The sequence below is a fragment of the Rhodnius prolixus genome, unplaced genomic scaffold (assembly GCF_049639745.1).
Source record: "Rhodnius prolixus isolate KJV_2025 unplaced genomic scaffold, Rpr scaffold_8, whole genome shotgun sequence".
Classification (NCBI taxonomy): domain Eukaryota; kingdom Metazoa; phylum Arthropoda; class Insecta; order Hemiptera; family Reduviidae; genus Rhodnius; species Rhodnius prolixus.
This window is the reverse complement of record NW_027411593.1, coordinates 10844342-10872043: the sequence shown is the minus strand read 5'-3', so window position 1 is coordinate 10872043 and position 27702 is coordinate 10844342. Positions and strand designations below refer to the sequence as shown.

The window sequence follows — 27702 nt, the reverse complement described above, 5'->3', positions numbered from 1 at the left end:
AACATATGGTTTAGTGAATCGAAGATAATGTAAAAATTTTGAACTACTTGACAACACTTTAGTTTTGTGAAAGCATAACTTTTGGATTTACTTCTTGTTTGGTAAATTATAAAATTAATGGCTGACAATTGCCCTAAGTATTTGGAAGATCGTTTCGAATATAAATTTAAAAATTGTAAGAATGATTTAATTTTGAAATTAGGTAAGTAGCCTCTTTTGTGATCAATAAACTAATAAAAATTAGCTGTACTCTAGTCTTTGTTCGCCATCAAAAAAATAAGTCTAAACCTCCATAGTTCATGCGTTCACGATTTTCTCTTGATAGATGTTTATAAACGTTAGTTACAAATATTGTTATAGCATTGAATTTGGCTGAATTTTAGTTGTTTTTAACTCACTAAGAGCGGGCTATACTATAAATTTCTTTTATTAACCATTAAATAAAATACAAGGCCTTTGACCGGGAATCGAACCCAGTACCACAATTCACATTAGCTTTACAGTTTTCGGACCTTCATCCATCACCAGACGGTAGATTATTCACTTTGGTGCAGAGATTTCGACTTAAGTCATGTTTCCGTCTCAAAATATTAGTGAAGTACTAGGTTTAATTAATTTTCTTTCGTTATTTAAAAAAAAGAAAAAAATGGCTTCTAATCATCCCCATTTTAATAACACACACGCACACCAATGGTTACATGGTTTCTCGGAGTAAGATCAATCTTTACCCTAAAATGGCAAATTAAAAGGACCTAATCACTCTGAGAGGTTTTCTGGACAAATAGTTTATAATTACAGATCTTCCGAAGTGGAAGTATTAATACCTTATTGAAGGAGGCCAAACCAAGGCATAGCGCACAAGTGTCTCAATCAATCAAACTTCATCTGCTCAATCAAACGTCATCAACCGCCTTTCACAAACGAATCAATCACAACTTGCCAACGGCCGCCAATCTAACAAATACTCGTCAAAGCCAAACACTCTCAGTATATTTACTCCTTACAAACTATTTATTATCAATATCATTTCATAAAGTAAATATCGAAGTTTGAAATGAAATACCAAATTTGAAGTTACTAAATTTTTTAGTTACTCTTTTTTCCTGGTAAGAAAAATATTGCAATCGTGCTAAATTTTAGATATCGAGCTTTTAAAAGAAATATTCGTTATGTGGTCATCTATGTCCAAAGAAATAGTTTTAAGAGAATTTCTACGTGATTTTTCTTATTTTTCGTCCTGAATTCTGATAATTTGGTCAAAGCTGGTTCGTTCTACGAATGGATTCCAAAAGAATGGCTAGAGTGGCGTATGTAGAGGGACGGAGATGAACAGATAGACCGCAATGGAGGTGCGAAGAGGGATAAAGGAGGCGTGCGAGAAAAGAGGCATTGTGTGGAACGACAGGAGAAAAGCTTTAGCAGAGAACACATAATAGGGATGGAGGAAAAAGTACAAGAAGTAGGGAGCCTCAAACGTCTAAGGCGATGGAAGAGGCGTACGATTATGATGATGATTTTGATATTAGTATGTACGCGCGTGATTGTGTGAACTGTCAAGCTCAAGAAAGCGCAAAACTTGCAGACTTTAAATTTCATTTGAGCGCCACCATGAGATCTAATCAGCAAATAAACGCTAAAAAAAAAAAAAAATCGCACCATCAGAAATATCACTTTACAGAAAAGTTTTGAAATTTTCTCGAAACTTTAGATTCAGTAAAGCTCATTATTTACATTCAGTTGCTGAAGTTTTGCCCAAACGACCTCGCGTTTTTTCTAAGTCCACTAAAATAGACGGCTGGGCCGTACATTGTTTACAGAAAGAGAAAGTACTATGGAGCAGATTGTTGATTTTGAAATTTCAGCGGAAATACAGAGACCCCCCCCCTGAGTAAATAAAATTTGGTTTCCACAAATCAGTCTCTGTAAGGTATGTATCTATCCACCGTTACTCAAAAAGTTAGCCTGAAGTAACACTCCAAAATACTGAACTATATGATGGCGCCACGGTAGCCGAGCGGTTAGAGGCGAGACTAGTAAAGCTAATATGTATTGTGGTACTGGGTTCTATTCCCGGTCTTAGGTCTTGGATTTTATTTAATGGTTAATAAAAGAAATTTACAGTAAAGTATGTTTGCTAGTCGCCTCCGTCCACGACACCTAATTTGGTAGTTGGACGTTAAGCCCCGCCTGAAAAAATAGGCGATTACTTTACTTTTACTGAACTATATTAGTCATTCTCTTCACTAGAGAGGTGATCACGAGACCACTGTCTTTTAAGACATCTTATTGGGATGTCAGAAAAAGTTCTAACAGAAAGGTTTTGATGTAGAGGATTTGCGTGCGATTGCGGATTGAAGTGAAGGTTTCCTGAATCGAATTTTGGCGATTAGGGGGATAAAAGGAATGTTAGAATAGAAAAACGGGACGAGACCTATGCCCCACAAGAGGTTTATTGTGCTCCTCCCCCTTTAGATCTAGTAGACTAAACCTCCCCTACTAAGGAGGTTGAGGACTTACTCCCTACTAGTTCTTTTTGCGCTACTATCTCCTTTGGTCTCAAAAGTTCCAAAGGTTTCATGGCAAGAAATGTTAAGAACTATAAGTGTAGTCCAATTAGAGGAGTAAAAAAAGAAGCGTTTACGATAGATCGTAGTATTTTAGATTCTAGAAGCTGAATTCCATGGAGATTGGTGCGATTGGTTGAACCCTACAGCCCTATTCCATTCGGCCAGATGGGTTTTACAATAGAAGTATTAGTCTTTTGTAGACAAGAGACAGATTAGATCTATCGTCTAAGTTGCCGGACAGCGTCAGTTTAGTTCTGTTCTCTTAACACTTAAGTGTGGGGAATAAAAAAATTTAAGAATTATTTAATCTAGGTTGACCTAGATTTCCTAGACATGATGAAGTTTTTTGTTCTAAGATATGAGAACGTGGTTAAAAACATGACATACCTAGCGACACTCTACTCATCACAATACATAGGGAGAAATTTAATAATACAGACAGACAGCCGGTAGTTTGTTTTACGCTAGCTGTAGTAACTGATGAGAGTGTGTGTGTGGATTATGAATGTGAAAGATATGCGTCATATCTATGTGGTGGTAAAAGAAATTGAAAACGAAATTACAAAGATTTGGTTCGCAGTGTGGTGTAATGTCTATGGTTTAGAGTTAAAGAAAAACCACTGGTGTTGCGGCAGAACTGGGCGTACAAAGTCATGTCGACAGTTTGCGAAATACTGCAACAATATGGAAGTATAATAACAACTAACACTAAGGCGAATATATACGTACGTACATATTACCTTCACAAATACGTGGTCTGCAGTAATAACTAGTTTCTTGTTGCTCTTCTGTTTAAGAACTTACCCTCACTAGCCCACGTAAATACTGTATGAGGATCTGAGTGTGCGTTTCTCAAGTTTCCGGGTTTGTCAGTATGTATGTCTGTAGAAGAGCCTAATCTTGTTAGCACAGTAACTGGGATACACAAACTTGGTTATATTACATCCCTTTCTCGGTGTAATCTAATGCGTTATTATTTTGCACACTTACTTCTGTAAGAGACGGTACTGTACTGTACTGGATTTAGCCTTTTACCCAGGAAAAACATCGTTTGTAAGCTTTTCCTGAATATGAAAGATTGGTACGAAATGGTATGTGTGTAAAATGAAGTAAAGTATAGTAATGTCTATTTCCCTAGTTTGGGAATGTAGAAAGAGCGGCTGGAATTGGTGCCGGGTCATGTAGAATGATACAGTCAATAAACTAGCCAGAAACGAAGCTAACACTCCTTTCATTGGCCCGCAACCTGTTCTGGGTATCACCAAGGTTGCAGTTCATGCGGCTCACAGAGACTGGGTCTGGTGAGAGAACATGAAAAGAACTTGGTGATGTGTCCTAGGGCCAAACACAGCAAGACTATGATGCCTTGGCTGTATAATCAAAGGGCCAAAAGAGACTTGGGTAGAAATCAGATTACTGTGATCTGAGGCCTATTCACGGGGCATGGTCTGTTCAAGGTGGGGACTTATTAGCTCGAAACTGATGTGCAGTTTACGTCAGAAAGAGGAGGAAACGGCCACTCACTTGGTGTAGTTGCGCTACTATTTCCTTTGGCTCTTTGAGACCAAAGGAGAAAGTAGCGCAAAAAAGAACTAGTAGGGAAAGTCCTCAACCTCTTGAGAGGTTTCATCTACTAGATCCAAAGGGGAAGGCACAATAAGCCTCTTGTGGCTGCAGTGCCGTGGGGCAAAGATGGACGAAATCTTAATTTCTATTTGTTCAGGCAGACTTTACCTCCAACTACGAAATTAGGTGTCGTGAACAGAGTCGACTTGCAAACATACTTTACTATAAATTTCTCATCTTAACCATTAAATAAAATACAAGACCTAGAGACCAGGAGTAGAACCCACTAAACCAACAATACATCTTAGCATTGCGGGTCTAGTCTATCTAACCGCTCGACTACACCGGGGCGCCTACATAAGTATCTATTTGCAGAGCATAACTAAAAATCTGATTAAATTTACTCATTCGACTTTTCCTATTACAAATTCTCGAATCGAACTGTATCGCTGACCGGTTTCGGATCTTCGTCCATCTTCAGAGATTAAATTAATCAATTTGGTGTAAAGAATTCGACTTCGCTTATGTTTTCATTTCACAATTCACTTGTACGTGTATCAGAATCATGTATTTTAGAATATTATTTATCTTTTTGAGGTTAATGATTTATTAAAAGCAAAAGTCAGAAAGATTATTGTCAATTTCAGTTATAAATTGTTTATTTACGAGTATTTGTGCTAAGCTTTCGACCTAGGGGCTAGGTCTTCTTCAGTGCTTATCCTATTGACAATTATAATATTTTACATTGTTAACATCAAAAGTTGGTGCATGTTCTGTCATAACTATTTAGGCAGCGTCTCCAGGTCGTAAACCTTAGCAAAAAAATAAATGATGACTGAAATTGGCAATCATCTTTCTTCCTTTTAAATCGTAGATTAAATTAAATCTTTGATGAGATAGTTGAGGAAATGGCGGGAGGTATTTGTTAATATCTCAGAAAATGTTCTCTAAGTTTTTTTTTCCTCCCCATCTCGTTCAGAGAGTGGTTACAAGCCACTAACTGGAGTGGCAAGAACCGGTTCACCGACTATGAGCATAAAAGAAACACCACTTCCCAGATGACTGGGGTTGGTGGGCCCATTCTATCTATATTTTCTTACCAGACTACAAGCAGCTTACACGAGAGCACATAGCCAAACAAATACAGACACAGATATATATATATATATATATACAAACACTAAAGAGACCAACTCCAAACCCCATAGTAGTAAGTGCTATCAAATGGGGCGTAAAGACTGTATGGCGGCCACCAGCACTGGAGCTGGAGCCAGTCTGCCCAGCCAGAAGGAGTCCCCCCAGATATCTTAACGATCAATGAAAGGTCACAAACAGAATGTTTCCAACTCCTAGGGTCTTTGAACCATATTATAAATCTTAAGTAAAATTGTACAGATTCATTCGATCGTAATTTTTACGTTTATATTAAAAAAATTGATGTGAAGATTGTGATTCATAAATAAAAATGAAACTAAAGTGGACACTACACTACTTCCACTAACCAAAAAATTTACGCCATTAAATGGACAAGGGAAAAAGCAATAGAGGACTTTTTGAATTCACCATTGGGCCTACAAACATTTTTTTTAAAAAAATCTGCATGTAGACCTTCGTACCCATCAAAAAAAGTGCACAGGTCTACTTTAAAGACCGTCTAGAAATGCTCAGAATACTTAAGAAGGCCAATCTGTACCAGTCGCAGTTTCCGGACGGAGTTGAACTGAAGACTATACTCGTACTTCCGGTTTAAAAAACAAAGAGACCTCAATATTGAAAATTAAGAGCACCACGGTAGCCGAGCGGTTAGAGGCCCATTAAAAGAAATTTACAGTAAAGTATGTTTGCTAGTCGCCTCCGTCCACGACACCTAATTGGTAGTTGGACGTTAAGCCCCGCCTGAATATTGAAAATTAAACTCCTCGCAACTCATTTCCTTAAAAGAGGGTATGAGAATATATAAATTGTTGTTTTCATCTCATGATTTTCTGTGGTTTTATTAAATAAAGTGTTAATTAATGAAATAAAAAAATTAAGCCGAGCTTCAAGATCAATACATACTAGAGTTCGCTGTCTGGCGCTGAAGGCTCTGGGGTTCTGTTTAATTACATATAATATTTCATGGCCGTACATATTGACAGTTGAAAGGAATTGATGAGCTAACAAGAGGCTATAATATTAATTAATACAGATCAGTGGATATATATGCGTATATGTGAATAACTCACAACGCTTGGCTCGTATCTCTGCATTATTTGAATATCAAACACAAAACTGTAATCAAACATTTATTTAAAATTCATTTTTAATCTTGAATAAAAAATATTCCTATAAAATGAGGTGCATAACGTGACGACTATCTATGACTACTAATTCTCGAGATCCTATCACAAATACACTTTCATTTATTACCTCAAAGTGCCCTAAAACAATTCTGGAGGACAAAAAAGAACAGACGCTTTTGATCTGTATCTCCAAAAATAAATCTCAAAAAATGGTACCATTCAGTGAAGTGGTACGTCCAGTTACAATTTTCTACAAATTAGAAATTTTTCAGCACTACATTTAACCCTCCTAGAAGTACATAAAACATAGAACCGTACTTTATACTGAAATAGTGCTTTAGAAGGGAGAATATTCATCCCTACCCCAGAAGTTCTCTGAACCGAATTATTTAAGCGAGATTCTTGAGAAGTAATGAAGTTAACCTCTTCCCTAGAGTTACCTTTTCAGGGTAATGTACAGTTCTAACGGCTGCATAATATTTATATGTAATATCCAATCAATGTTCTGAGAAAGGGTCTAGTGGTTATGAAGCGTAGATAAGTGGGTGATCCTCAGTTCGAATTCCACGTACGGCTACTTTTTATTTGTAAGAAAAAATGTTTATAGTAAAGTATGAGCTTCACGATGCCTAATCGGTAGGTGGATGTTAAGCCTCGTCTGGAAAAATAGGCGATTACTTTACTTTTACTCATTCTGAGATAGTAGCGATTTAAAAATCAACAAGTTAAAGACCCAATACATGCAAACCTCGAGAGCCCAGTCGCGAGGAGAAGGGCAAAACCAGTTAATTAATCATAGCTTGGCAATGTGCAGTGATTTTAAATATCTAGGTTCAATCTTTACAAACAACAAAGTCATAAATGCAGAAATAAAGACTAGAATAGTGACCAAAAAAAAAATAGATGCGTGTTCGCTTTACAAAAAAAAGGTTTTGCGGTTCAAGGATTGATCACGTAACGCTTAGACAGTAGCCTACAAAACCATTAGCAGGCCCATCGTCACGTATGCCAGCGAAAAGCTTAGCAAAGAAAGTGAAAAGATGCTCAGGGTTTGGGAGAGAAAAATATTCAGTAGGCTATTTGGCCCGAGGTGGGTGAATGGTGACTGGAAAATAAGAAAGAATCAAGAACTGATGGATTAGTTTGGAGAACCAAACCAAGTCGCCCAAATAAAGATGGTTGGGTCACGTGGAGAGCATGTCTACAGGAAGGGTACCCCGAAAAATGTTAAATTAAAACCCAGAAGGCAGAAAAATTCGAGGACGACTTAAGATGGCTAGATTATATGGAGGAAGACCTTCGTCGAGTTGGAGTGAGAAGATGGCGCCTTAAGGCCGTGGGAAAATTTGTTGAGGAAGCCCAGGTCCTATTCTTAGGATAGTTTCATCAAATAGTAAGAGATAGAAGAGGATTATCTAGTTAAAATGACTTTCATGAATATTGTCTAAGAGTTTCATTCTAATGTCACCAAACAGATGGAAATTCGACAGGATTTATGAATGCAGAAATGATATCCAACCGCACAAAGACAACTGACCAGATCCCTTTTGCCCTCTACATCTCCGGTCGCTGTACAAGGGAGACGGAGCATCAATTAGTAGCCATTAATATTCATCAGAGAACCCCCAACTGTATTTTATTACCAGTTTTAGTGTTATAGTTTAATCCTAGTTTTATTTAGTGTAAATCTCTCGTCAATTAAGTTAATGCTAAGTCACTAAACTCTTTAATAGTAATTTTTTATCAAATTATATTATTTTAGCCAATTCTTTGCCTAGCTTATTATTATAAATTATATGCACAATTTTTAACATTGTTAATTAGTAACAGTAACAGATGAGCTTTACCCAAGAGTCGCTCTCCAGCATTAAGAGTCTGATTAAAAGGACAGGTCTGGAGCGTGAGCTTTAGCGTAAGGGAGCCACAATAGATCTAAAGGGGTCGCATTGGCATAGGCCTTAAGGGCCGCCCTATTAGAATCTTATCTAACAGTAACAGATATCCAACAGTTTACAATCTCATTTCACATTTATACGTACTTAAGGCTTGGGCACAAAGGAAAGCGGTCTGTCGCGGCGTGCAGCGATCCAGCGGTCGTCACGGCGGTCTGCGATATGGAGACGTCACACAGGAAGCGATTCTTTTGTGAAATCTGTAATTTTGTACTACCAGATCGCTTGTCATCGCGACAAAGACTAGCCCGCGGCGGTAGACCGCGTTCTGTTTGACAGAGATGATACAAAATTGTGTAATACAATTAGACCGCCTGAACGCCTCGGTCGGAGATCGTTGCCCGCTGCGACAGACCACTTTCTGTGTGACCAAGCCTTCATTAGATATAATAATATTATTAGGTCTACCATTTTGAATTCAAACTTTTTCTCAGAGCATATTTTATTGATTTGATTCCAAATATTTATTATTGATAACATATAGATTTTCTGGAGGTTTTTGAGAGATCTATATCATAACCTTACTTCAACTGAACCATTTTATTATGATAAAAATGGACTAATATTGATGTCAACTAACTTTTTAGACCAAATTCTGTATAAATTTTAACAAGCGGAAGTCCTGTGAGGATATACACCAGATTTTTCTATTTTCCCAACTTGTGCCGTTTATTCTATGACATTAAATGAATTTTTACAAAGCATCTTCAACCATTTCTATCCCTAAATCTAGCTCTATAAGTTGTACAATGTAAATTAGTCTATTTTATGTTTAAGACCAGCTGACAACAGTTGAATTTAATAGTGTACGTGGGCGTGACTGGATATTCTTTACCGGTGGGACATAAATTTTGGAACAAAGGTAGTGGAAGCTCTAATCCATGCGTATACACTTGCCAGTGTGTGCGCAATAAATAAAGGACAGATAATACTTAGTGTCTTCGCTAGTTGATAGCGGAGTCTGTTTCGCGACAGCTAGTCGGGAGTTACAGTTAGCTATTTCCCTGTCGTCTACATTCCCATCACCATATCTCATGCTCTTCTCTACGGCTCTAATCCAAGACGCTTTTCTATGGATTTCTCTCTATCTTCTTTCTAGCTAGACTGAAGAATGGTTATAACACCGGTTCATACAATGTCCACGATCTCTAACATCACCAAATCTTTCTTCTTAAAGTTTATACCTGCTTTCTTGAAATACTTATAACGCACAAACATATCCAAAAATATCATCTTGATCATCTAGATCTTTGTTTTATTTCCGCGTCCCTTTATTTTGCTTTAATTTTACAAGCTCCCATTTCTTGTAGATTTTGAATTACGACTTTGTTACCCCTGAATATGAAAAAGTGTTTTTCACAAATTAATCTGAATGTTCGTTTATTAGTTAGATTAGTTTATTAGTTAAGCGCCTTAGTAGCCGAGCGGTTAGAGGCGAGACCAGTAAAGCGAATATGCATTGTGGTACTGGGTTCGATTCCCCGGTCTTAGGCCTTGGATTTTATTTAATGGTTAATAAAAGAAATTTACAGTAAAGTATGTTTGCTAGTCGCCACCGTCCACGACACCTAATTTGTAGTTGGACGTTAATCCTCGCCTGAAAAAATAGGCGATTACTTTACTTTACTTCAGTTAGATTATTTCCATGCTTCTTTTTTTAATCTATTTTATTTCCCCATCCCCATACTAGATTGAAAAGACAAGAAACTAACCAACGCTACAAACTTCTCGCCAGACTACTTGACAAACGTTCGAAACTTAACCTACATAACAAAATACTATTATACAAAATACTACTGTTACTGCGACCTATTTGGTCATACGGCATCGTAGTATGGGGGATCGACTAAACGTTCCAACTCACTACGCCTCCAGGCATTACAGTCAAAAATACTTCGAAAACTTCTTAACGCTCCGTTCTATGTATCCTAACCTCACTATTCATAATGACCTCAAAATCCCTTTCATTACAGATCTTGTTAACACTCGTTTTCTCAACTTTCATTCCTCTACAGCAGCTCATCCTAACCCTCTCATAGAACACCTATCTTCCTCCACATTACCAGAGTAATCCTCTAAGGAGATTGAAGATGGCCTCGTGATCTTCTATTATCGTGAGAGCAAAGCACGTTACTGGAGTGACACCACTGGGTGCCTTCTCCACTCATGATTTTCTTCTATTTCTTTTTTCTTTTACCATATCTGCTTGTTGCAACAACTGTTGCAGTGGTAAATTACAATAAAAGATTAAAAAAAAAAAATTATTCTAGAAAAGGATGGTTAATGTGCAAACAAGGACAACACACGCACAAATAAATATATGAGAGTTATGTTAAATTAGTTCGTATTAAAAAGAGAGCTTTAAGAAATCATGCGCTTAACTGTGATCTAAAAAAACAAAAACAAAAAAAAACGGTATGAGAAAAGAAAATTAACTTACGAAAAGTCAACAAAGTTTCCCCAATTTTCAATCAAACATTTGGTGGTTTTTAAGTGCCCTATAATAACCAAGAATCATTATAATGATATTCACCTGTATAATAAAGGGCTAAAGAGGAATTTCGAGAAACAGCAGCTAACAGAGACAAGGGAGAGCAGGCTCATTGTGTCAGATAAACTACTATTCTACATTTGCTTTACACCCTAAATTCACTTCTATAAGGGAAACATTGAGGAAAGGGTAATGGAATTTCCTTTCCCTTTTAGGTCAGATACTACTGCAATGTCTTTAGAATACGAGTACTCATACCTTTCACCCTGGAATGAACCATTGCTTCAACACAATATTGCCTAAATATAACTAGGGATTCTGTCGCCTTACAGTTTCAATTATAAGACAATACCACATAACTAATTCCAAATATCATTAACTTCCCACAATAGGTATTCACTTAGGTTTCATGCGGTGATTTATTTATTATATTTAAGTGGTTTTTGGAAACTTATAACTTATTGTTTAATCAAACTTCTGTGCACGCGTTACTGGTTATAAAATCAATTTTTGTAAATTTTCACTTCTAGGGCGGCCTCAAGGCCTACGCCACCGCGACCCCTATGGATCTATTGTGGCTCCCCGACTTTAGAGCTCACCCTCCAGACCCCATTTGCAGCTTATCAGCCCGACTTCATGGTAGGGGCTACATCAGTCATAAAATGATAACAGAAGAGACCATTTCTGAGCGGCTACCAAGTATAAGATGTATGTAAAGAGATGGATCATAGGATGCCATAGCAGCACAAAGCAGATTGGAGAAGTCAGAGGGTACTCCAGAGATAACCAGATCCCAGAGAGGTCCCAGCAGAGTAGGTAAATTACCAGTAAGTTTTGTAGAAAAAGTGAGGACTGAACTCTTCTTCCTTTAGAGGTCTTTAGAATAGCGTCTTTGTACTTAGGAGTCAGCAGTAAAGGTACACTACACACTATTTAGGCCAGTAAATTCATTTTAAGATTAAGATAATTAGATTAGATTAGACTAGGGCATCCTCAAGACCTACGCCACTGCGGCCCCTTTGGATCTATTGTGGCTCCCCTCACTCTAAAGCTCACCCTCCAGACCCCGTCCGTTTAATCAGACTCTTAATTCTGGAGAGTGGCTACTGGGTAAAGCTCTCAGGCCTTGGTTTTTCCTCCCCGAGAAGTAACATCCTTAGCCATACGAGCCCCTCACACTGACACAACACGTGCAGTGCCGTTTCCTCCTGCTCTTCCTGACAGAACCTACAAAAGCTAGCCTCTGCCAGGCCCATGCGATGCATGTGTTTTCTGAGACTGCAGTGGCCAGTTAATAGGCCTACAATTATCCTTATAGCCCCACGGCCTTGACGGATTAGCCTCTACCAAACGTAACTTTAACATAATGAGAGCAATAAAACGTAACTTTATAAATAATAATTAGAAAAACGTTTATTCAAATTAAAAGAAACATTTCAATTTAAATTTTAAAACTAATTTAATGTGAAGGGATGAATCTTGATGATTTTTAACAAGTTTGGTTGATATCAGGCTGGAATTTACTCAAAAAAACAGCCGTGAGTCACCTCGCGTTCAGTAACATGCAAACGATTTCTCTTTCTAGTTAGCAGCGTTGCTACAGCACTAAATCGCACGTTCACGCAAATACGACGATGGCTATTAAATCCAGGGTACCAATTGAGGGATTGGCTTTTGTAGCCAAAATTAACTAAACAACGAAATAATCGATGGTAGATGATAGTTGGTAGGTTTTGATTTTAGTTTAAAATCTTAGAAAAATCATAAATCAACCATCAGCACCCTTGCACCGCATCAAAACTCCCTAATTTTCTCTGAGCCCTCTATCACTCCCCAGTAAGGTCACCAGCATTCACAAGGGAGCGTTATCGCCCACTTTAAGAATAGCTGAACTATTCAGTCTATGGAGAAATGGATGCCTTAGCAAATATAATAAAGAAAACCAAATTGAAAAGTCTAAAGTGTGTAATGGTCGCCCTAAATTTGCGTTACATGAAGCTGTTATTATTATAATAAAACAGAATATAGGTAGCTGTGGTTTTTGTTGTGTGTGTATTAGTGTGTAGGTGAATGTGTGTGTGTGTGTGTGTGGAAAGTGTATTTTGTAAATTTTGCTGTGAAAAAATAGTAGTTATGAAATGTTTTGGTAACAAATTTCCTCAACAACTCCGAAGAGAACTTGCGAACCCTTCTCAAACCAGAGTTCTTCTCTTCCAAGGACAAACCTTCTTCATTATCCTCCTCAATCTCACGCCCTCTCTCCCTCTTTCTCGCCGAAATAAATTAACTTTATACATTCAACAAGTACACCAGATACACAAGAAGTTTTTCTAATTCAACAAGCTGCATTTTTCCCCTAGTTTTCTTACTACCTTGCGCTTTATTTTCTTTTTATATAACATTCTTCATGTGTGTTTATAAAAAGTTGCGTCTACGCTTGGCCGGGCCAAGAAAATGTAGAGAAATATGCTCCTTATTTTTGGGGCGAGAAAAAACAGAAAAGTTGTTTTAAAAAACCAGATGTTTTACACGGTTTATAAAAGTTGAATGCACCTACAGACTTGTTCTAAACTGTTTAGTTTAGTCATATATTTCCCCCCACTCTCTTAATGCCAAGATGTACTAACTCAGGAGGTATTTTATACATTTATGTAAAAGAAAAAATAAGTACCCAGAGGTTTTTTTTGTTACTTTATGAAGTAAAGAAGAGGAAACGTTGGTAACATAGAGCAACCAACGGAGCCATACATGAAGAACACAAGATGTAGCATTTGCGCTAAACAACGGAATGAAGGGATGGAGCAAAGGAAGAGAAATGGAGGATGAAATCTGAGAAAGAATTGAGAGAAAGAAATAACTAGTCCTGATACAGAGATTTGTCTTAAATATTCTCCAAACTTCGAACGTTTCTTTCATATTTGATTCTCTTTAAGAGTAATCTGTTCCCACCTCCACACTCTGAGAAGGATCCTTAATCTATGGTGCAAAAGTTGCAAATTTATTCTTTATAAGTCATTACCCAAAGCTTAAATAAAATCTTAGGAGTCTTTTGCGAGATAATCTCATTAATCTAAAATAAGAATCTGAACAGAATTCTAAATACGAGCTCAGGGAGGGGCGAGAAAGTAGATTATGAGTAGGACCAACGCTAAGGTAGCTGGTGAATGCTGAGGACAATTTCCAGAAGGTTACAAGAATGGTAACTTGGACATCCAACTAGGGCGGTAGCGTCATCTAATAGTAATGTAGGATCAGCTGGAAATGCTATGATTTTGGTCTTTACTCCAAAAATAATAATTGGCTCCCTAAGTATGCGCAACTAACTTGCGCACCAGATTAGGTCCCAATATAGACGATTACCTCCTTCAATCTGACGGTATCATCTACTCTATGGGACTAAAATACTGACCTAAGTCATCATTCTCAAAGAATGTCCCTACTCAGGCAACGTCGAGGAATTGGTACTGGCTCTGTTAGCCTGCTCCACTGGGAGCAGTTGTCCGGGGGGCACCTCGTGGAGGTAGAGCTCAGAATTTTTCAGCCCCCCAACCATTCCTGCCGTATTCCAGCTGGTTTTGATCCTCTATTAAGCAGGCTTAGCAGCAAATCTCAATAACAATGGAGATGCATTACCTGCGATGTACAGAGAGGGTGGGGGAGAGAAAACCAGCAATGATCGCGTTTAGGGAAACCCGGTCTTTGGGTGGAGTTTTTGGCAGGAATGGTGGAAACTGGAACGTTTATTTGTGAAAACCCGTCTGGGTAAAAAGAGATTTAAGTAAAAACTGGACCCCTACATCAAGCGATCGATAGAAAAACATCTTTAAAAAAAGGATCCTATATTAATCCCACAAGCAAAGAAGAAAATGACACAACATCTCAACTGACAAAAAACAAAACTTAAGGAAACAACCACAGACTCGAATAACAACGCAACAACAGAAGTAAGAAACAACGCTGAAAACATAATGCGAAGAGTACCAATAACTAACAACTTGCACACTATAACGCCCCCAACGAAGACATACATTTTGAAATAATGTAAAGTTAATGCAGAAATGCACTTACCTTCTCTGCTCTACTTGGACTGGAAGTTCCGAAGGAGGATATTAATGGTGGCCATATAAATGTAAGAAATAATTATAATTCCAATTATTCTAATAAAATGACTAGTGTCATTAATCTCATGCATTAATAATATCATGCAAATATAACTAATTGGTGTCCGTCGGTGACACCTAATCGGTAGTTGGACGTAAAGCCCGCCTGGAAAGAAAGGTATTATACTAATTGATGCATAAGCCTCTGCTGCGGCGCCATGGGGAGCAGGAGCTCCCCTTATCCCAATGGTACCTGTTTTGATTAGATACATTTGTAAAATAAAATAAAGAAATAATTGGAATTATAATTATTTTTAACAAATTTATTATTTAATCGATGATCTGTGGCAGGAGTGCCATTCCGAAGAGTGGCACGAGTAGTGCGCCATTCCGAAGAGTGGCACGAGTAGTATGCCATTCCGAAGAGTGGCACGAGTAGTGCGCCATTCCGAAGAGTGGCACGAGTAGTGCGCCATTCCGAAGAGTGGCACGAGTAGTATGCCATTCCGAAGAGTGGCACGAGTAGTATGCCATTCCGAAGAGTGGCACGAGTAGTATGCCATTCCGAAGAGTGGCACGAGTAGTATGCCATTCCGAAGAGTGGCACGAGTAGTATGCCATTCCGAAGAGTGGCACACAGAGTCTCGTCATAAATATGGACCACCAAATTAATTCCTCAACCTACCTGGTTTTTGCTGTAGGCTGGGACATGTACCAATCGCTTGCAGTACATATCCATCGATGTCTTCTTCGCCTCGTCAACACTGGACACTGGACACAGTTTAAAAAGATACGTAACGGCCAAGAAACTATGACGCATTACTATGTTGTGACGGAATTTGGAAAATAACCGAAGGTTTTTACTTTTTTTCTCTGAGCGCACAGGTTAAAGGAAATCACTGATATCTTAATAAAGAGTGATCAAGTACTCCCGCAAAAAAACACTCCCGGGGATTTTAACACTCCCGCACTCCTGTAAAACAGAAAAACAAACATAGGAATTAGTTTAAGTTAAATAAAGATGTACAATAATATTCTTTTTAACTGCATTGAAGTTCTGGCAAATGATTTTATCATTTTTTTGCAATCGTTAAATAATTAGCCAATTATTGATTCTAATTTAGTGATTGAGGTGCTTACAGGTGATTGAAATTTGTTCCAATATTGCTGTGAGCATTAATTTATTTATTTATATTATTTATTGCATGACCTGATTTACATTTTGCCAACAAGAGGTTGTAAATAAACCAAAGAAACAAAACGACATGTTCTAGGCGGTTTGGTACATATAATATACAGCATTTTAAAGAGATACTTTAAAAGAAACGCTGATCCTCCCATCCATAACTCCACAAAAAGTGTCTGAACATCCAAAGTAAATCTGGGTAAAGTGATTGATCAACATATCTAAAATAGACATGGTTTAAAGAAAATCATATAGTTTAAGCTTACTGGGTTCGTTAATAGGGGTCTTGGGCTTTTAGGTTTTATTTAATGCTTCAAATGAGAAATTTAAGCAAGTAAAGTACGTTAGCTATTCGGGTTCCGTCCAGAATATCTAATCGGTAGTCGTAAGTAAAGATTACCCGAAAAAATGGGCATTTATTTACTTACTTTTTTTTTTTTTTTTTTTTTTTTGGCATTGGCTATCGCCGTACAGCCAGCATCGTCTAGGTGCTTATCACTAGAATATCACTCACTCTCCATTCTTACTTATAAATACATTCGCTTCACACATTCATCCCTCTACTATATACTGCTATTTACATAAACCTTACAGATAATGGATGGATCAGTACTCCGTGCTCCTGCCACCATTATAGCTTAACCTAAATTAAAATCACGGAATCCTTCTCTAATCATTTTCTTCCATTCATTCTATAACTTTTAAATACATTCATATTTCGTTGCTAGCTCTGCTATAGACTTAAGCACATAGATGTTGGTGGAGAATATTATGTCTTCGTAGCGAAATGGTGCATCTAAATACCTGTATATGTCGTCAATCATTCGTTTCCTTTCTACCACATAACGTGGACATATCATTATTATCCTTAACAAAAACTTACAGTTTAAAAAGTTAAGTATAAGGGTTGATTAAACGCCAAAAGGTACACAAATCAGCAAGTACCCAACATTTCATTCAAGCTTAGTTGATATAATTTAAGTAATTTTGCTGCATTAACTTTTCCTTCACATTTTTTAGAATTTATTAGATGTCACAGACCCTTATGCTGGCCAGTTCGTTCATAATATTATTTGGTTATAATTATGATAAAATGTATATTATATCTTCGTTTTTAAATAGGTACTTTATTTTAACTCTATTCCAAATTATTCTTCTGATTTATCTTTAATATGCCCTTTATTCTGAAGTTGTAACATCTTATACATGCAAGTTAAAGTAGAAGAAGACAAAGTTAGAGTCGGCTACTGTTTAAATTTGAATCACGGAGGATTTAAAACAATATTTCAGACTTGAATTCGTCTTACCGAAATATTCGTGAGCACAAATAACACACAGTTAATAACAAGTAGATTATTCAACAACAATTATTCATTTCTCAATTGTAATTTAATTTTACTTACAGTAAAATACTGGAATAATTAGCTGTCCTAAAAGTATGCAATACTTATTTATTTTATATTACATAACATATATATAACATTGTGAGAAGAACAGCTACATTGAGAGTGTGATTGAAGAAAACTATATTATTTGCGATAAAGCCAGATAATTATTACCTATTATTATAAACGTTTGACTACTACATAAAGTAACAATTACTTTAATCGAAGAATAAACTTAAACAGACGATTTTTATTAAAAATAAAATATTCGAAATCATTGATGTATGTTGGTGTAAGCATTTTTTTAAAAAGTTTTTAAATTTTGCAGCTTCGTAATTTTTTTTATTTTTTATAACGTTTTCTTTTTAACCTGTAATTAATAGTTTGATTATTATAGATTAATAGATATTACAGTCAATCTACAGTGCTACTTGAACAAATTTTTTGTAGATGAAAATGGCCAGCATAAGGGTCTGTGACATCTAATAAATTCTAAAAAATGTGAAGGAAAAGTTAATGCAGCAAAATTACTTAAATTATATCAACTAAGCTTGAATGAAATGTTGGGTACTTGCTGATTTGTGTACCTTTTGGCGTTTAATCAACCCTTATACTTAACTTTTTAAACTGTAAGTTTTTGTTAAGGAGATTTTTGTACCTTTTGGATAGATTTTCATTTTTGTCTATTTTGCTAAGTTACATATCTGCTTTACTGTTTTTTTTTAAATTTGGAATAAGCAATTCTATCATTATAACCTGATAAGGTGTTAAGTAGGAACCGTAACTACCACTGGAGAGATCTTTTTAAAGAATGATTATAGTTGCGGTCCCCAAACCATCCTCAATAACAATTTTTTTGAGAAAGCCTTTTTATATAAAATAGGAAGGTATTTGTACGTAAAAAGCAAATTTAAACTGCGATTTCAGACCTTCCTTTTAAGAGGAGTAAGAAAAATAAACGGGCGATTACAGTACTTCTCCCTAAAAGGCAAAGAGGCAAAGATTTTGAATCGAACGACAATTCATTAATGTAAATAGGTTCACCCATTGATAATTTTAACGATTTCAGTACTTCCTCTTAGTAGGTGTAAGAGCATGATGGCACTTCACAGCCATGTAGAGGAGCTTTAATCACTTCTTCGTGCTAAATTTTATCAAAATCGGACAAAGCGTTATAGAAATATTGGTAATAATAGTTTTAGAAACGGCCTTACTTGGGTAGGGCAAACTCCCCTCCATATGAGGCGTAGCGACGAGACTTTTAAAGTGCAAATCTGTACAAAATTTCGATTCGAATGACACTTCATTCATGAAAATCAGTTCACTTGTCGATAATTTGAAACGATTGCTATACTTCCCCTTAACTAGTGTAAGAGCAGATCGCCGCTTTAATGTTACGTAGGGGAGCCCTAACTCTATCATCCTACCAAATTTTATCAAAATCGGGCTAAGATTTACAGAGTAATTATAATTAGTAATAATAATTTTGAAGGAGGGAAGGGATTAGCTATGAGGTTAGCATACTGGACTCCCACGCGGAGGTCCCGGGTTCGAATCCAGCAGCTGACCCTTAGATTTTCTCTCCCTAGGAGCTTCTTACAGCTCACTGTCCGGTGATGGACAGTGTTGTCTGTAACGAGAGAACACTGTCCGGAGGCCGGCAGTGCACTGGAAAAAGCTCCGGGCGCTAATGACCTCAGCTGTTGATGCGCCAAAAAAAAAAAAAAAAAAAAAAAAAATAATTTTGAAGGGGGCCTTACATAAAGGGGGCTAACTCCTCTCTAATTCGGTGTACAGCGTCGAGACCCTCAAAAGGCACATCTACATAAAATTCCGAATCGAATGTCACCTCATTCATGAAAATCGGTTCTCGCGTTTAGGCGCTACGTAGTTTACAAAAAAGGTAACAACAACAAGAAGAAGAAGAAGAAGAACAACAACAATTTCTGAAAATGCCGTTTTTGCTCATTTTCGGCAACTTTTTCCTCGAAATCTATTAGGTCTGGGGGGTTGCAAAAAAATTACAGTTATAAAGGAGGGTTTGCCCTATATTTTAAAGAAAATTTGGGAATTTTATCTTTTATAGAAAAAGAGAAAAAAATTGTCAAAGTTGGGTGTTTTTTAACGTTACGCTTTTTCGTGCACTTTTTGACGATCAATCCTTATACAACTGTCCTACCGGACAGTTTTAATATGTTTGAAATCCTCCTCCTCATTGCAATCTACGCAAAGAGGAGAGGACCTTTTGTTGATCCTGTGTAGACACGATCCGCACACCACTTACTTTGTTAGACTGCAGATGTTAAACTCATATAATATATTGAAAAGACAATTTAGAACAAAGGGTAAATTTCGCTAATTCTCAAGAACCACAGACCAATAAATATTTTAGGGCGTCACTCTCCGTTCAGAAGTCTTAGTGTACCATTATTAAATGGAAGTAACATTTGGTAAAAACAATCGATTTATTAAGAAAACTATGAGAATTATATTAAATCCTGGTGACTTTTTACTGCTGATAAAATACTCATGCATCCATTCTCTCTTTGCTCATATATTGCTCTTCCCCTAATGTTCTACGCTTTATGTTTAAGACAACCCTGGAACTTAGGTTTTTAAAAGCCTCAATGGTATACAAGTCCCTCACATAACTCATTTACTCATGTATATTTATCTTTTATTGAAAGTGTATAAATTGCTAAAACAATAACAATTTACAAATAAATGAACACAATATTTCTATCAAATGATATTAAGAAGAAAATTCCAGCAAAATCATGAACAAAAACAGAGAGGAAAATTTGCAATCATATTTTGTACATATTTTTAGTGAGTAAGCAATAAGTATTTGTTTTTAAACGCAATCTAACCATGATTGGATTAAAATGGCGGAAAGATGGTGTGTCTATTTCCCTAGAATTAAGTAAAAACTCTGTTGGTGGGGGAATTGTAACTTCATTTGGAATATTCCATTCCTTCGTTTACAGATTTCCACTTTGCTGGTTATACGTCGTGTGACTGTGGTGTGCTAATAGACTGCAATAATTCTGGTGCAATTAGTGCTATTATTCTGTGTTTTTAATTTAGTGCTAATAGTTTTAGAAGATCATTGTTTTTAAACTATTGATTGTTGGATTACATTATTACACAAGGTAAAACGACTACATTCTAGTGAAATCGTTAAGATCTTTTCTTGAGAGAAATGTTCTATATAAACACGAATTTCTATTTTGTAATACTGATTCAAGATTCTTTATTGGCAGTATCAAAAACCAGTAAATAGCCCACATTAAAATATCCAAATTTTCGACACCTTATTCTAATAATAGTTTATTGGACAGACAGAGGACAATTCTCAAAGTAAATCCTTCTAGAAGGATTGATTTTCTATTTGAAAATTCTTAATTAAAGAAAAAAGGAGGGTTTACTGCTATTTTTTTTGTTAATTGGTAATTTTTATACATTGTTTGGGGCCTTTTCTAAATCGGTGATCGTATAACTGGGGCGTCCATCACCATTCTGCTACTCCATTTGTAACAAACAGCGCAATCCTAAGACATAATATGTAAATCTTGAAGCTCCACGTTTTGTGGTTAATTTGGTGCACATTTCGTTAACTGAAGGAAAGTTATTGTCATTCTCATTCGGAAACAACAATGAAATTTAATTTAGAATAACTCGCATCTTATTGAAACATAATATTTAGAAAAGCCTAGTAACTCCAATAAAGTATGGATTACTATACAGCTCTGAACAGTTCTAAAATAAATTACGGTGAGTTAAGAGCCCATCTAGAAATCAACTAAAATGGTTTTCGTGAACATTCGGGAAAACTAAAAGCACCCTCCACAAAAAAAAAATCCCACTTAAAGTCAAGTACATTTCATTTTAAGTTGGAATTTGAGTAACACATTTAAGTGCAGTAACAATGACCAAGAACATGTCATTACAGAAAGAGCCCTAAGAGAAAACTGTTAACACTTTTCCTTTCCAAGAAGTAACTTCAATAGAATTTTTCCACTGAAAATAGTAGAAAAGCAGAGATCTTTTGTATTATTCTTGTGTACTATAAGGACACCATGTTTAAAGAATATTGTTGAAGTTGGTAAACAAATAATCTCATTAAAAAGCGACTCTTAGTTTATAAACTTGGTTTATTTATGTAAACCAAAACTACTTTTCAGAGTTACCTGGGAGGCGCACATAATCAATTTTGAACTATCGACCTCTTGTGTTTTACTAACCCAGACAAACAAAACAGACTTCTTACAACACCTTTAAAGTTTCGGCATCTATCTTTAACCTTATCAAATTTCATAATTATAAATGTAGGCTTTAATGAAGTTATAAAACTACAGGTACCTGTTACCTCTAACTTCATGTAGAAGCTTGGATATCCGGAGACAATCTGTATTTGAGGTAGAGTTATTTTGTAACTTAATTTTTTTTGCTTAAAAAGAAAACTATTCCGTCAGAACAGGTTTTTCTTTTCTTTAAGTCTAATGGGTTTCATATTTTCATTGCAAGTTTAGTTCTTTTTTTTTTTTTTGCTTATAAGGTTCTAGTAAAGAAGTTCATACTTCACAACTTAAGTTATACATAGAGCTCTGAATCACAAAGCATAATGTGGGCCAAAGAAAATATGAAACTGATTTTGTTTGGAACATAATTTTTCTTTTCAAAATTTTGTACAAAAACTATTCAATAATGTAAAGAACAAAGATGTTACTCAAAACTTAGCCTAGAACAGTATTAAAACTATTTTGTATGTGAATTAGATTCTTCTATGATAATAAGAATCTATAGATTATGTAAAGATTTTTCTGTCCTAAGATTTGTTTGCTCTCTTTGACCATTTTTTTTTCTGAATTATTAAGTGTAAATTCCTAATTAAAAGTTTTTTGAATTAATTAGTTTTTTTAATGCATGCAAATGTATACAATTAAGACTTTTTCTTACCTGCAATCTTGTCAGATGAATCTCCAAACCAAAAAAAGTCACTGGACACACCAATTTAAAATTAAAAGCACTTATTGTCTGTTCCTCAACTAGACACCTAAAATCAAAAAAACAATACTACATTAGGGCAAACTAATGTTGCATTATCAAGGCTCACTTATGTAATTTTTTTTTTTTAAATTTCAGTATCCGTCCATGATTTCCAATCCCCAACATTACACATTTACAAATTACTTAATTCACAATCATTGCTAATGTTTCTTAAGAAAAGGTTTATAAGAAAATACTATCATAGTTGTAAATTTGTCTTAAATTGGCTCGTGTTTTAATTCTTTTATAAGATGACATTATGGTTAAAATGGTTTTTAGTAATTATGTTCAAGTTTTTAAAAATATATAAGATCACTAAATGTATTAATATATCTTTATTTTAACTAAAAGGAACAATCTTATTCACTGAATTCATTTCTTCCATTAAAATGACAAAAACCGTTCTTTAAGAAAACCGAAGTAGAAGCTCTTTAAATTATATTTTTAACTTCTAATCAAGTTCAAAAGTAATGAACTTTCAAATCATTCATCTGAGAAGTAAATAAATTACAAATAGATGCAAAAGAAATATAATTTTCATTCAAAAATAGTTGGAAAAATCAAATTAATAAAAAAGTTATCTATTTCGCCATCATAATTAAACTTTGAATAGTTTAATGGAACTTTAAAAATTAACCTAGAATGGTATTAATTAAATATTCAAACAGCTGGCTCCAATTTGACCATATCGATTTTTTGAATTTCTTTTTATGAACATAATCTTTGTAACTTTGATTAGATTTTGTAACTTACAATTAATTTAACACAAAAACACTTTAAAAGAGTTGAATTATAAGTAAATTTACCCTGAATAATAAGAATTTAATTCACGATACGCCATCTTCTTTTTTTTGTTAAGACCATCAGACCTTATAGTTTTTATAGTTTGTTTTTTTATATTAATCCTAAATAAAACGTGATAATGTTTGTTGAACTTCAAATTGTTAACTTAATTTAACATATTCTGACATAATTATTTAACTTTATTCAAAACTTATTAATGAAAAGAAAGTGAAATGCAGGTAAGATGTAATTAATCCATTGCACGGCCATTGCTTACTGACGTAATGGCAGCTTATTGGCTGGGCGATGAAGGGATAACAATTATTGCTAATTTCATTTGAAACAAATTAAAAAAATGATTTTTTTTTTTAAATAGAAATAAATTGTTTAACTTTAAATTTATATTCTAATATTTTTAAATATACTTATTTGTTTTTTATAACTTTATTCTAGGTACACTCACTGACCGTTTCAAAAGGGCATTACTATCTTGAACTAACAAAGTCTTATGATAAGTACCTTTTAAATGGAGGAAAAATATTATTAGAAAATACTTTTTGAATTCTTTGAGTTCTTAATTGAATATCTGTATATAAAAAGATAAGGCTGAATTCTAGTGGTAAGTTTAGATTGTATATGAAAATTTTATAACACTTTTAAGTGAGTTAGAGATAGAATTAGTCACGTAAAAATTTTTTGAATTAACAAGTTCTGGTCACTGTAACAGATGCCTTGATAGCAAAAACTTATATTGGATTTGGAAAAACTAGTTTTTACTGAAATTTTCCTCATTACAACTCTATTGAATAATTAGGCTCTTTATAAACAATAAACATTGGTTACAATTTAAATATATTCATTTATTCGATCATTCCACATGGAGGGGGGGGAGGTTGGAACGCGGATGTTGGAAGTAATAGAAGACTCTAACACGCTGGTGCACAGTCGATGGTGTTTACTTAGCAAAAAGCATTTCATATCTGGGAAGAAAAATTCTAGGTCAGTCTATTTACTTAGCCCTTAGGGCGGTAGTCGTAAAGAAGAAGAAGAAAAAAAAAGAAGACCTGTACAGTCATGACGACGCTCCATTCTGCCACTCACTCTAGTGGGAGTGTTTTGAAAACAACTTCACTTCTTGTTCAGCCTCCCTTTTTTTTTCAGCCCCGCTGTACTTAGAACTCTTGGGTTTACACTTAAAGAGAAAAATCTAAGCGCTAAGAAGTTAAAAGAATTCCATTTTCAATTCATATTTTGCTACATTTTACAATTGTTTTTCTTTTTATATTGAAAAATCTTAAACCTCTTTTTTTAAAAACAATCTCTCACTTCATAAGACGGAGTTATTGAGTTGTTCCTCGAAAAATGAATGGAAAATTTGGCGACTCCCAAACGGGATTTGGGTTCAAAGCTTTCAGCCAGAATTATTCAGCTTAAATTACCATTTTCCTTCACAGTTTTTTGTTTTTTACTCAAATGAGCTTACCTATGGTACTAGTATTTATTTACCTGAAACTTTGTTCATTTCCAGCGAAGCTTAAATTTGACTTAAAATTTCTACTATAAAGTTTGTTGGGTTGATAAATTACTGGTTTGAACTTAAGCGAAAATAAAATAGCTTCTAAAACCACAATTTTTATTTTTTTGCAGGTACATATTTTTTATAGGCTGAATTTCAAAATTGAAATTTGGGTGAAGTTGGCCTTACCCTCTCTGGTCAGGTAATGGAGATTAGGAAAACATTTGATAACAACAAAATGATAACAGAAGAGACCATTTCTGAGCGGCTACCAAGTATAAGATGATCATATATATGTAAAGAGATGGATCATAGGATGCCATAGCAGCACAAAGCAGATTGGAGAAGTCAGAGGGTACTCCAGAGATAACCAGATCTCCCAGCAGAGTAGGTAAATTACCAGTAAGTTTTGTAGAAAAAGTGAGGACTGAACTCTTCTTCCTTTAGAGGTCTTTAAAATAGTGTCTTTGTACTTAGGAGTCAGCAGTAAAGGTACACTACACACTATTTAGGCCAGTAAATTCATTTTAAGATTAAGATAATTAGATTAGTTTAGACTAGGGCATCCTCAAGACCTACGCCACTGCGACCCCTTTGGATCTATTGTGGCTCCCCTCACTCTAAAGCTCGCCCTCCAGAACTGTCCTTTTAATCGAGACTCTTAATGCTGGAGAGCGACTCTTGGGTAAAGCTCACAGGCCTTGGTTTTTTCCCCCCCCAGAGAAGTAACAAGATTAAGATAATGGAAAATTCTTTCATTTCCAAACCTTAAGCATTCTAATAAAATCTTCTTTACTCAGGATCCAGTTTGATAATGTAAGTTATCAAATAAGGAAGACGTAAAGCTGCTGTAGTTATCGAGAATAGGGAGATCAAGACTAAACAAGATTTCGATTTATAATCGATCAGTTATTTTGTTGACTTTCTGGATTAAGCGAATTAGATTAGATTAACCTTCTTGTGTCCTACAGACACTGAATTACGTAAAAAATTTTTTTTGTTATATTTTAATCGCTTTAAACTATTAACACTTATCATACGCTTTTCTTGATATTTTACTCAATTGATTTAAAATGCATAAAATATTAAAAGCTAAAAAATGCTTGACACGTGCCTTTGCTGGCAGATTACACTGAATCACTACAGCATATAGAGGAATGTAAAAGATTGAATATTCAATAAAAGATGCTTGCGCGAATCTGTTCCAATCCATTTGATTTCGATCAAACGATTCACTTTGCAAAGCTGCTTATCGACGGTATTTCCACTTCTCTGTTGTATTCACCTTGGTTTTATAAACGTATTTTGTTTTTACAGTTTTTGTTCTGTTTTATTCGATTTTAATATCCCTCAGGTTTCATACTAGCGCACGTGTGTTTACACGTTTTCATTTTGGGAGTTATTAGACATTATGACATACAAAATGAAAGGGATTTAGTGGTTGAAATTATTTTCTCACAATGTAAAATTGTTGTAATCAGGGCCGGATTTTCCTATAGGCTAACTAGGCTTTAGCCTAGGGCCTCAAGATCAAGAGGGGCTTACATTCAAATTGTTAATTTATTACAATCTTCAATGGGAATAGTTGGATGAATTTGGTTAGATATTGTAAACAGGCCTAGGCGTATAGAGATACATGTTAGTGAGTGAATTCAACTATTAGAGGCCAAAGATTAGTTCTGTTTAAATCTAAGAAATATTACGTTTGTCTGTTTCGTTAAATGTTCTTTTTACTTCAACTTTAATAACTTCTGTATGACGTCTACCATCAATTTTTTGTCTTTTTCTTTTTTCTTCTCTCCTTGTTATTTTGGTTTTTCATTCCTCTGTTTTTCTTTATTTATTTAGGCATTTATTTGTTTCTATTATTGGCTTTTATTTAATTATTTATTTATTTAATTATTTTTGTTTGAAAATTGTAGTCAAGTATTCTATCCAATCTTATTTATTTCTTTTCTGTTTGGTTTTCTCAGTAATATAATGCATATTAAAGAAGTTTATTTGCAAGACAACTCTCAGACGGTCGTCATGACCATGAGTAAATTAGATTAGATAGTAGATGGGACGGGACCTACGCCCCACGGCACCGCAGCCACAAAAGACTTATTGTGCCAGCCCCTTCTTAGTTCTAGTAAGCGAACCCCAGGGGCGGCTTAACCTATTGTGCAGGGTGTGCAATGCACACGGGCGCCGCCGTCTCAGGGGGCGCCGCGGCGCTCCCTGAGACAGCTAAGAGCATCGTCTTGGTCCATCATGGTCAACAATGATATGACAGAAGCGGCCAGCCAGCGCGGTGGCGGCAGTTATTAAACGCGAGCGCCCTATGGGCGGCTTCTTTTTCGAACATTTTGTTTCAACTCGAAATAAACCTTATTTCACGTATTTAAAGTTTAGAAGTTTAATATGAAAAAACTTTCTTGTTACGACGGCAAAGTTAATAGTTATAGCCGGGGGGGGGGGGGGAGTCAGGCCTAGGGGGCGCCAGGGTTTCATTGCACACGGGCGCTACACGAGCTAGAGCTGCCCCTGGCGAACCCTCCCCTCCTAAAGAGGTTGAGGACTTTCCCTACTAGTTCTTTTTGCGCTACTATCTCCTACGGTTTCAGCGTTCCAAAGGTTTCATAGCGAACAACAGGTAAGAGGCCGTTTCCTCCTCCTCCTGACCACAATCTGCACAACGGCTCCGAGCTGATAAGCCAAACCTTGCGAAGATACTTCTTGAACCTACCGTGCCCCGTGAATAGGCCTGTAATCAGAGTAATCTGATTTCTACCTAAACACAGGATCTCTTTGGTTCTTTGCTTACACAGCCAAGGCATCATGGT

At 35.7% G+C, this 27702-nt stretch overlaps 1 long non-coding RNA gene across 4 annotated transcripts in view; it reads left to right on the top strand.

Annotated features, from left to right (window-relative positions):
• LOC141450847 (uncharacterized) overlaps window positions 1-27702 on the top strand; it is a 41378-nt gene continuing 13676 nt past the window's right edge. For 3 of the 4 annotated variants that reach the window (XR_012456354.1, XR_012456355.1, XR_012456352.1), the window contains exons 1-3: window positions 1-202; window positions 23815-23980; window positions 25009-25268. This is a non-coding gene — a long non-coding RNA (uncharacterized lncRNA). The remainder of the gene's footprint in view (window positions 203-23814; window positions 23981-25008; window positions 25269-27702) is intronic. The other variant, XR_012456353.1, reaches the window with a different exon arrangement.